The sequence below is a fragment of the Sorghum bicolor genome, chromosome 2, assembly GCF_000003195.3.
Source record: "Sorghum bicolor cultivar BTx623 chromosome 2, Sorghum_bicolor_NCBIv3, whole genome shotgun sequence".
Lineage (NCBI taxonomy): Eukaryota > Viridiplantae > Streptophyta > Magnoliopsida > Poales > Poaceae > Sorghum > Sorghum bicolor.
The window spans coordinates 11,754,842-11,764,095 of NC_012871.2; the positions used below are offsets into that span (position 1 = coordinate 11,754,842).

The 9,254-nt window shown below is 41.0% G+C and overlaps 1 long non-coding RNA gene across 2 annotated transcripts; it reads right to left on the minus strand.

Moving 5' to 3' along the window:
- Positions 6,281 to 7,980, minus strand: LOC110432433. 2 transcript variants are annotated; one of them, XR_002449876.1, is made up of 4 exons: positions 7,599 to 7,980; positions 7,411 to 7,504; positions 6,862 to 6,966; positions 6,281 to 6,558 (listed from the first exon to the last, which is right to left on the minus strand). It is a non-coding gene; the product is annotated as an uncharacterized LOC110432433 (long non-coding RNA). The 2 variants fall into 2 exon arrangements; XR_002449875.1 differs by having other exon boundaries at positions 7,411 to 7,963.

The window sequence follows — 9,254 nt, forward strand, 5'->3', positions numbered from 1 at the left end:
AGGGTTATGACTCTATATGGGTAATAGTAGATCGGTTAACAAAGGTCGCTCACTTTATCCCGGTAAAGACCAAATACAGTGGACCAAAATTGGCTGAGTTGTACATGGAAAGAATAGTGTGTTTGCATGGGGTCCGCAAGAAGATAGTATCTGATCGAGGTACCCAGTTTACGTCTCACTTTTGGCAGAAAGTGCATGAGTCTCTGGGGACTAAGCTGAATTTTAGTACAGCATACCATCCCCAGACTGATGGGCAGACTGAGAGGACTAATCAGATCTTGGAAGATATGCTGAGGGCATGTGCCTTGCAGTATGGAACGAGTTGGGATAAGAGTTTGCCATACGTAGAGTTTTCATACAACAACAGCTACCAGAAAAGTCTCCAGATGGCACCATTTGAAGCCTTGTATGGACGGAAGTGTAGAACCCCGTTGTTTTGGAATCAAGCAGGAGAAACCCAAGTGTTTGGACCTGATGTGTTACAGGATGCAGAACAGCAAGTGAGAATAATCAGGGAGAACTTGAGAGCAGCACAGTCCCGACAAAAGAGTTATGCTGATACACGAAGAAGAGAGTTGGCCTTTGAAATAGGAGACTATGTGTATTTGAAGGTGTCTCCTATGCGAAGTGTGAGAAGGTTTAACATGAAAGGGAAGTTAGCACCAAGGTATATTGGGCCTTTCAAAGTGTTGGAAAGGCGAGGCGAAGTGGCATACCAGTTGGAATTGCCTGAAAGTTTAAAGGGGGTGCATGATGTCTTCCACGTGTCACAGCTTAAGAAGTGCTTGCGAGTGCCAGAAGAGCAGATACCGATAGAGGAATTAACTGTTAAAGAGGATCTTACTTATGAAGAGTATCCGGTTCGAATTTTGGAAACAGCAGAAAGAGTCACAAGGAGTCGGGTCATTAGAATGTGCAGAGTACAGTGGAATAGATATACCGAGGAAGAGGCTACCTGGGAAAGAGAAGAAGAATTGAGAAAATCATACCCTCAGTTGTTTGAGTAAGCACCAACCGAATCTTGAGGACGAGATTCATCTTAAGGGGGGTAGAATTGTAACACCCTAAAAATTTCACTTTTCCAAATAGGCTAATTGATTTAATTATTTGATGTGAGCACTGAGAAATAGTAAGAAAATAAATTTTATGGAAATAAAATCCACTATAAGGTCTAGACACATGTATGTGCATTCATGCTGCTGCATATATTTTGGTTGAGTGGAGTTCTTTCAATTCAAATTGGTTTTACAAATTCTTTTCAAAAGGTTTGAGTAAAAGCTGGAAAAATAAAATGGAAAAGGATTTCTCTTCTCCCTCCCTGTCTCGGGCTTGGCCCAACCCCTCTCTCCCTCCATGCGGCCTGCCTATCTCCCCCTTCCCCCCCTTTCTTTCACGCAGCACGGCCCAGCGCCAACTTCCGGCCCGCGCAGCGAAGGCCCAGCAAGCCACGCGCACACCTCCCCTCCGCCGCAGCGGATGACAGGGCAGGCCCGCGTTCCAGTGCCACTGCCAGGTGGGGCCCAACGGTCAGGGTCGTCCCCTACCTCGAGTCCGGCCAGGACACGAGTCCGAGCTCAACTCCCGCGCGCGATCCGCGCGAGCAGTCCCTTCCCCGACGGCCTCCGGCCCTTTAAATACTCGCCATGTCGCCCGCAATCCCCCAACGCAATCCTAGCTCTAGCTGCCGCGCAGTTTTCGCCAAAAAGCGCCGCCAAAGATCTCCGCCGAAAGCAATCCGCCGCTGCGACGCGATTTGGTCACCGTGAGCGACTTGCCGACCTTCTCCTCACTCTTGCGAAGTCGCCGAGTCGTTTCGTTCGCGTTCCTTTGCTTCCAACGGGTGCCTAACCTTCGCCGAACCTCTTTGCAGAGCCGCTGTCCGCCGTTCGTCGTTGCGAGCCCTAGCCGGCCTCTCTTCGTCGCGGTTTTTGCCCCAGGTAAGTTCGCGCCGAGCTCCTGAGCGATCCCATGTGTTTAGCTCGCATTCTACCGCTCGGAGTCGCCAGATTGGCCAACTCTGGCCATGCTCGGCCATGGCGCCGCCGCGGGCCTTCCAGCTCCGGCCGGCCAGCCCCCTTCCCTTCCCCATGATTTAATCTCAGCCTTTGTTTCGCGATCCAACGGCCCCAAATGAAGGATACCCCTTCGGCCGGCTGTTTTGCAGAAAAACCCCCGAGCTTTTTAATGTTCTAACCCGCGGTCCGTTTACGCTTTCTCCTTTTACGCTTTCTAAATTCGAAAACGTATTTTCAGCCGCGCAGTTCAAAAACAGTTTCTCATATTTACAGTTTTGCCATTGAATCTATTTTGTTCATAAAATATCCGTTTTAGCTCCGTTTTGATCCGTTCAACTTGCGTTAGATTCGTAATCACAAGATCTACATGATAGTCTCACTGTTATACAAATTTGAAACTTTTTATTTTCGTGATCCTATTTAATTAATTATTTTATTTAAGGAAATCTTAGGAAAATCATAACTTCTTCGTTCTAACTCCGATTTTCGTGATCTTTACGTCTGTGTGATCGTAGAGCGATGTAGATTAGTTTTATAAACTTTTTGTCTTTATTTATTACTGTTGGTGTACTGTTCTAATAATAGGCTTGTTTGCTTTGTATGATTGTGGTGGTTACGAATAGACGGTGAGCAGTTCGTGGGTGAACAAGAGTACTACTACGAGCAGGATCAGCAGGACCAGTGTGATCAAGGCAAGTATAGCATGGGATCATCCTTGTTTCCTAATAACTTTAATCACTTAATTCATATTGCATGTGTCTCCTTGATAAGGATTTCCTAGTATTGATCTTATACCTTGTCACCTATGGTTTTGCATTGGGTGCTTATGCTAGTGCTCCACTAAACCATAATCTTGTAATTTGGCTAAAGAATTATGCAATAAACATTAAAATATGACTTTTTAGCAATGTTGGAAAAAGAGGGCTGGAGCATTGGGCTATCTTATGGTGCTCTGGTTTCTCTCCATAAGGACTTATCTGTATCTGACCATCCGGGACATACAGTACAACTGTGAGGGCTACATGGCTCTGGCTTTAGCTCAGTATGAGGACCTTTTCTAGCTTGTTAGTGGTTACCCTTGTGGCGCAAGTGGGGGATAGCAGACCGTGGATTCCTGCGGGTGAGTCACACGGACTGACTAGCGAAACCTAGCGGCCCTAACTTGTTAGACGAACCTTTGAAAAGCTACATAGTGAACCCTGCCGGTCTTCCTGGGGAGTGGGCTAAGGGGCTGATCACCTCGGGCGAAAGGGTAAATCACGACTCACAGTGAAAGTGTACAACCTCTGCAGAGTGTAAAACTGATATATCAGCCGTGCTCACGGTCACGAGCGGCCTTGAACCAATACAGAATAAATGAACACTAATGGCAAAACATTAAATGTTATTATTGTTAATATGTTGTTTATGCTATTCTTTATTCACTTGACCTGATCATGAGTTTATTATGGGTCTTGACAACTTGATGCTACTCTTATGCTAAAATTGTGACAACTAAAAGCTACATGCAGTTGAACCAGTGTCTAACCTTTGAGCCTCATGAACCCCTGTTATACTTGTTAAGTACGAGGTGTACTTACACTTGTTTATTTTCTTTATTTGGATAAAAATCCCGGATGGGTAATAGATGGCATGGGTAATGACTACTACCAGTACTTCCGTGAGGATTTCTAGTCTTGTGGTTAACCAGTTGACGTGCCTGTGTGATGGAGCTTCCATGCAAGAGTTATCTTTTATTTTCCGCTATATTTATGTAAAGACTCTGAGTTATATCGTTATGTAATAAACACTTGTCATGATACTCCCTATAATTTGTCAGCTTATGTGTGATTGATCTCTGGGCACACATAAGGTTTTGCATTCAATTTTATCCTTAAAGTTGGGTGTGACACCAATGTATTAGGGAAGATTATTGGTGATTTTCTGTACAGCATCTCCCCCAACAATCAAAAAAGTAATGTTAGGCTACCCAATGCCATTATATTAGGGAAACTTTCTAAAAAATCTAGAAAATAAGTTTGAATACTAGTGGATAGCGTCTCACTAGACCACAAGCTCGATATGCTTGCAATGAAAGGCCGACCGCGCTGTCATCTATTTCACGTGGCTAGCATAACAGATGGGTGCGGGCTCACGGCGTTCCGATCCACTCCTCTCGTACGGCTGGGCTGGTGCTGGTGCTTGCCTTCTTCATTTCCCAGGCCGAGGATGTCACTGGACTGGGTTCGTTCGTTGAAGAAAAACAATAGGGCCGGTTCTCATTTACCATGGGAAAAATGGAAGGAAAAAAAAAAGTCTACTCAACTACTGCTGTACTCTGATTTTCCTCCGTGTGGAACTCTATATAAATATCGATATTTTACTCCATGAACCCTTGAAGCCGTTCTTGTTACCACTATGCCAATGTAAAATATTTTTTCTGGATATGTTTTTTTTGAAGCATCTAGATATATATTTTCCTGAGGACTAAATATTTTATTCAAGTTTCAAGTATGAAAATATTTCTATAATATTTTCTGAATTTTTAAAGCATAGATACAGTTTTGTTGGTTTAAAAACCTTTGTCAAATATTTAACAAACTTTTAAATAAAAAATGGACAAAAGCGATTCAAAACCACTCCAACCTATGACAACGAGATAGTATTTAATATTTCAAGAGCTCACGGGTTAAAATATCCAGTTTTGGAGTTCAAAAAGGAAAATCAGACGGCAGGAATAATTCAAAGAGGTAGAGTAGCTAGACTTTTTTTCCAAAATGAAACGGGTCCGTGAAGAGAGCATGCAAGCCTATTAGCTGGTTGATTTAGATTTAGGTTTTATATGTACATTGAGTAAAGTCGTCTGATTCGATCGCCATCGTAATATTTACTTTTGATATGAAAGCTTTACATATAATTTAAATACAACAATAAAATATATGAACAATCAATGGGGCAAGAGAGGACCACTACATTAATGGAGACGGTTGCCCTAACTCACCCGCCTCCTTTAATCTCTTAACCAAGGTGGTTTGGTAAAGGCAACCGCCTCTGTTAACAATTTAGTGGTTTGTTATTATTTGCCCGCCTTCATTAAGTATATCCATAATAAAAAAAAGCTTTTTTGAAGTTGGTTTTGAATTTGAATTTGAAACCAAATTTTGTCAGTTAAAACACATACAAAGCAGAAGACACACATATGAAGGATAAACACATTTATTACATTTATTCATGTGTCGTCCTTATCGTTCCATGATCCTTGTCACACATATATTACCTTTTCTCTGAAAACAGAAGAAAAAGTGCAACGCCTCATATATGCATCACATATAGTTGATGCTACGGCACAAGTTCATGTATTCTGGCACATTATGTGCATATTTCATTTTATTAAGGAATGGAAATTCATAATATATACGTGCAAAAAAGAAACAAATCACTTAATGCAGACACATTATTACGACACTACTATAAAAATGAACTACACCACGGACTGGCAAAACAGATTTACAGAGTTGGCGTTGGCCACTGCCTGCTGCAAATGGTCTCTAATCCACTACATTATGCTGGTCCAGAAATAAGGCATGTAAGCTGTCTGGCGAATTCTGATCTTCATGGTAGATATGATGCATCATGTTCTATATAAAAAAAGCAAGAGTAGGTACTGCCATTTATTGGCTTGCTCGATTAATACATTATTGGCATTAGCACTAACTACATGTGTTCAAAATAGGAGTTATATATATTTCTCTTTTAACACTACAAGAAATACCCTTATACATGACGGTTTACTTTTGTCATAAACAAGCAAAAATGCGTCACAGTTAACTCATAATGACGACCAAGAAAAACGTCATGTATCTCGCGTCATACATTTGTTGCACCGAAATAGACGTCACGGGTTGGTTTTTTTGATCGTCACAGATGAATTAGTAGGCAACAATCGGAAGAGGCTATAGTGACGAAATGAACCGTCATAATTTAGTTGCCATGTCAGCTATTGCCATGTCATTTGATGATTTGGATTTGACGTGGCAGCTATCTTGCCACGTCATCAATAGGCTGTTTGTGGCCCATTTTCACCAATTAGACCCATGTTCTATGTAGTTTTTTTTAGTTTTAGTTAGGCCCATAATATAACAGGTACTATTAGGATAGCCCATTTGCATAACATATTAGCAGACATTTAATTTTAAATTGCACCAAATTCAAATTCAAATCAACACTACGTTCAAATTTAAACTGATAGGACATTCAAATTTAAATTGACACCATTCGAGCACAGATCACCACAAATCATCACAGATACATATAAATATGCCATCACATAAATAGGTAGATGTCCCATCATCACAGATACATCTAAATATCCAACATAGCTATCAGTTACATATGAAGTTTGGCACACCACTGGCATGCATCAAACCTTACATCAGTTCACATAACTGCGCAGGACGAAGACCATGCATCAGTTCAATTCAAGAGACCACATCCACCAATTCACAGACTAACATTGCAGGAAGACAACTTGCCAAAATGCATCATCACCAAAAGAAGCCTTGACCTACAATATTAAGGAAACAGATTAGCTATCCAAATAGTACATATAGTTAGTATAGGTAAAGACACTACATACAGATTGCAATAAGAAACATACTCATACAGTTTGCTATATTAAATTTCCCAGCTAAGAACTGTCTTATTCAATGACAATGGCTGAAACAGAATATCACCAGCGGCAAGTATGCAAGATGCTCTCTATAGGTTGCTCACTTTATTTATCATTCATTATAACACACAGATAGCAGGGCAATGCAACTACTAAAAAATTGCTTAGACATAGATAGCAGGGCAAACTCAGGGGTACCTTGCTGATTGTTGTATGTGGTCATGCACCCTGAGTGTCCTGTTTATTTGCAAGCACCAACACTAAAGCTTCAACAAATGACATAGCATTTTGTCTTTCAAAACCCTGTGTAAAATACAACACACTTGTAGTGTTCAGATACAGTAATCATTTGACTATTAAATGTGATATTGCTAACAAGTTTGTGGCACGAAAACAAATCAGTAATTGCAGTGCAGATCAACACATGAAAGAGACTTTAACACATACAGGTAGATAACTTTAGTTTTGAGAACTGAAATGACACTATCTGCTACCCATCAGGAGGATGAGGTCTTTATCGCTGAAAAAGGATAGCAATTATTAGGTGGTGCATTCAGACATATGACATATGTTCAGGAAGCCTACACTGATTGCAGCCTGACTAGTTTCCTTCATCAGCCATCACAATAATACAAGTACAAGTAGCACACAAGATCAGAGCAGCCCGCTATTATTCTATTTCAAGAACAAGTACGGCCAAAACATTTGCATAGTCAAACATGGAAATAGGCAAGATTAGTGTTTTACCAAGGGAAGAACTAATGGCACGACACATGGGTCGACGTACACATGGGTACTGTCCGCCATGGGAGGAAGCCATTGTCACCACACCAAATCTAGCCTGAAGGAAGCCACCATCATCTACAGCGCGCCTCGCCCAAAGGAAGTAACAAGCTCACAATCAGGAAGAGAAAAAGCATCAGAAGTACCCTCACCACTCATAGATCCGCGAGGAGCCATGACGGTGATGACGAAGAGCCTGGGCCTGCTTGGCCATTTTTGCACGGCACCGCCGATGGAGGGCAGCGGGAGACGGGGTTCTCGACGATGAGGCACTCGCGGTGGCTGGGGCAGAGCTCGCCCGCGTCCTCATGGCAGTCGGTGCGGATCTCACTCATGCGGTTCACGGTGACTGGGATGGAGGTTGTCGCTCCCAGCCTGTGCGTGCGGCGGAGCTCGAGCACAGGATCTCGTGCCCTCGCTGCAGGCCCAGGCGAGATCATGCCATGGGAGCGCGGCGGCTGCAGGCAAGAGAGAGAGAGAGAGAGAGAGAGAGAGAGAGGAGAGACAAGAGAAATGACAAGGAAGAGTTAGGGTTCCTTGATTTTTATTTTGAGCCTAGCGTATCTCAACCATCCATTCTGATCTAACAGCGATGAGACATGTGAAGCCTGTATTGCTGGACAGAAAGGTTAATTTTGAGACTCTTTCGGCCCATTACTGTGTAACATTTTTATTTCTATTTCAATGAAAGTCATGATTAGTATTATAATTTAGAATATAAATGGCTTCAAATGAAAAAGTCATCAACAACAAAGTTGTAGATGTCATCAACATTTACAAGTTTTGTTTTAGGTCTTTCGCCATCGCAGTTTGTTTGAACGATTCAAATTTGAGTTTTAAAATTTTACAACTTCGAACATAAATTTGGGTTATTAAATGATTTCAAATGGAGAAGTCACTACAAATAAAGTTGTAGAACTCATCGAGATGTAAAATTTTTATTTTGGTCAATTCTCCATCCAGCTCTATGTGAATAATTTGAGATTTGAATGTCAAAGTTTGAGAACTTCAAATAGAGTTTTTGAATAGAAAACGACTTCAACTAAAAATTCATCAACAACAAAGTTGTAGAATCCATATGTATCTATAACTTTTATTTTGATCATTTCTCCATATGACAAAGTGATAGTATACATGTTCACAAATTGTCATATCTCTTGTATATAGTTTCATAAACTATATGAGAGAGATGTCAATTTAGAACACATGTATACTAACACTTCGTCGGATGAAGAAATTACTTAAATAAAAGTTGTAGACCTTAATGAGTTCTACAACCTTTGTATTAATGACTTTTTAAGCTAAAATCATTTAGTGCTTCAAAATCTTGGTTGAAGTTCTTATTTTGAGATTCAATATTTTAGTTGTTCAAGCAAAGTATCATGAAAAGATTGCAAAATTAATAGCAGTACGAACACAAAAACTTGATAGAGAACCATTTTAGAAAAATTTAGAAAAAAAGATCATTAAATTTGGAGTTAGTATGAGGGAGAAAGACTAGATACTAGTTTTAGTTAGAGATTAAAAAAAGAAATCACACTTGTTCATCACACTTGGATGCTCATATCAGCATGACATGTTGGATGTTGGATCTATGACGCCCCCCATGAGTCTGTCATAGATGACCAAGGAGGTGCCAAAATGATCAGTGACGTCCAGCTATGACGATAATTTAACTAACCGTCATATATCTATCACCTTGGATTTGAACCGTCATAGATGACTACATTCTGTGATGATTTGTTGGAAGGTCACGATTAAACCGTCATGAATAAAGGAATTTCTTCTAGTGTTTCTTCTCAGAGAGG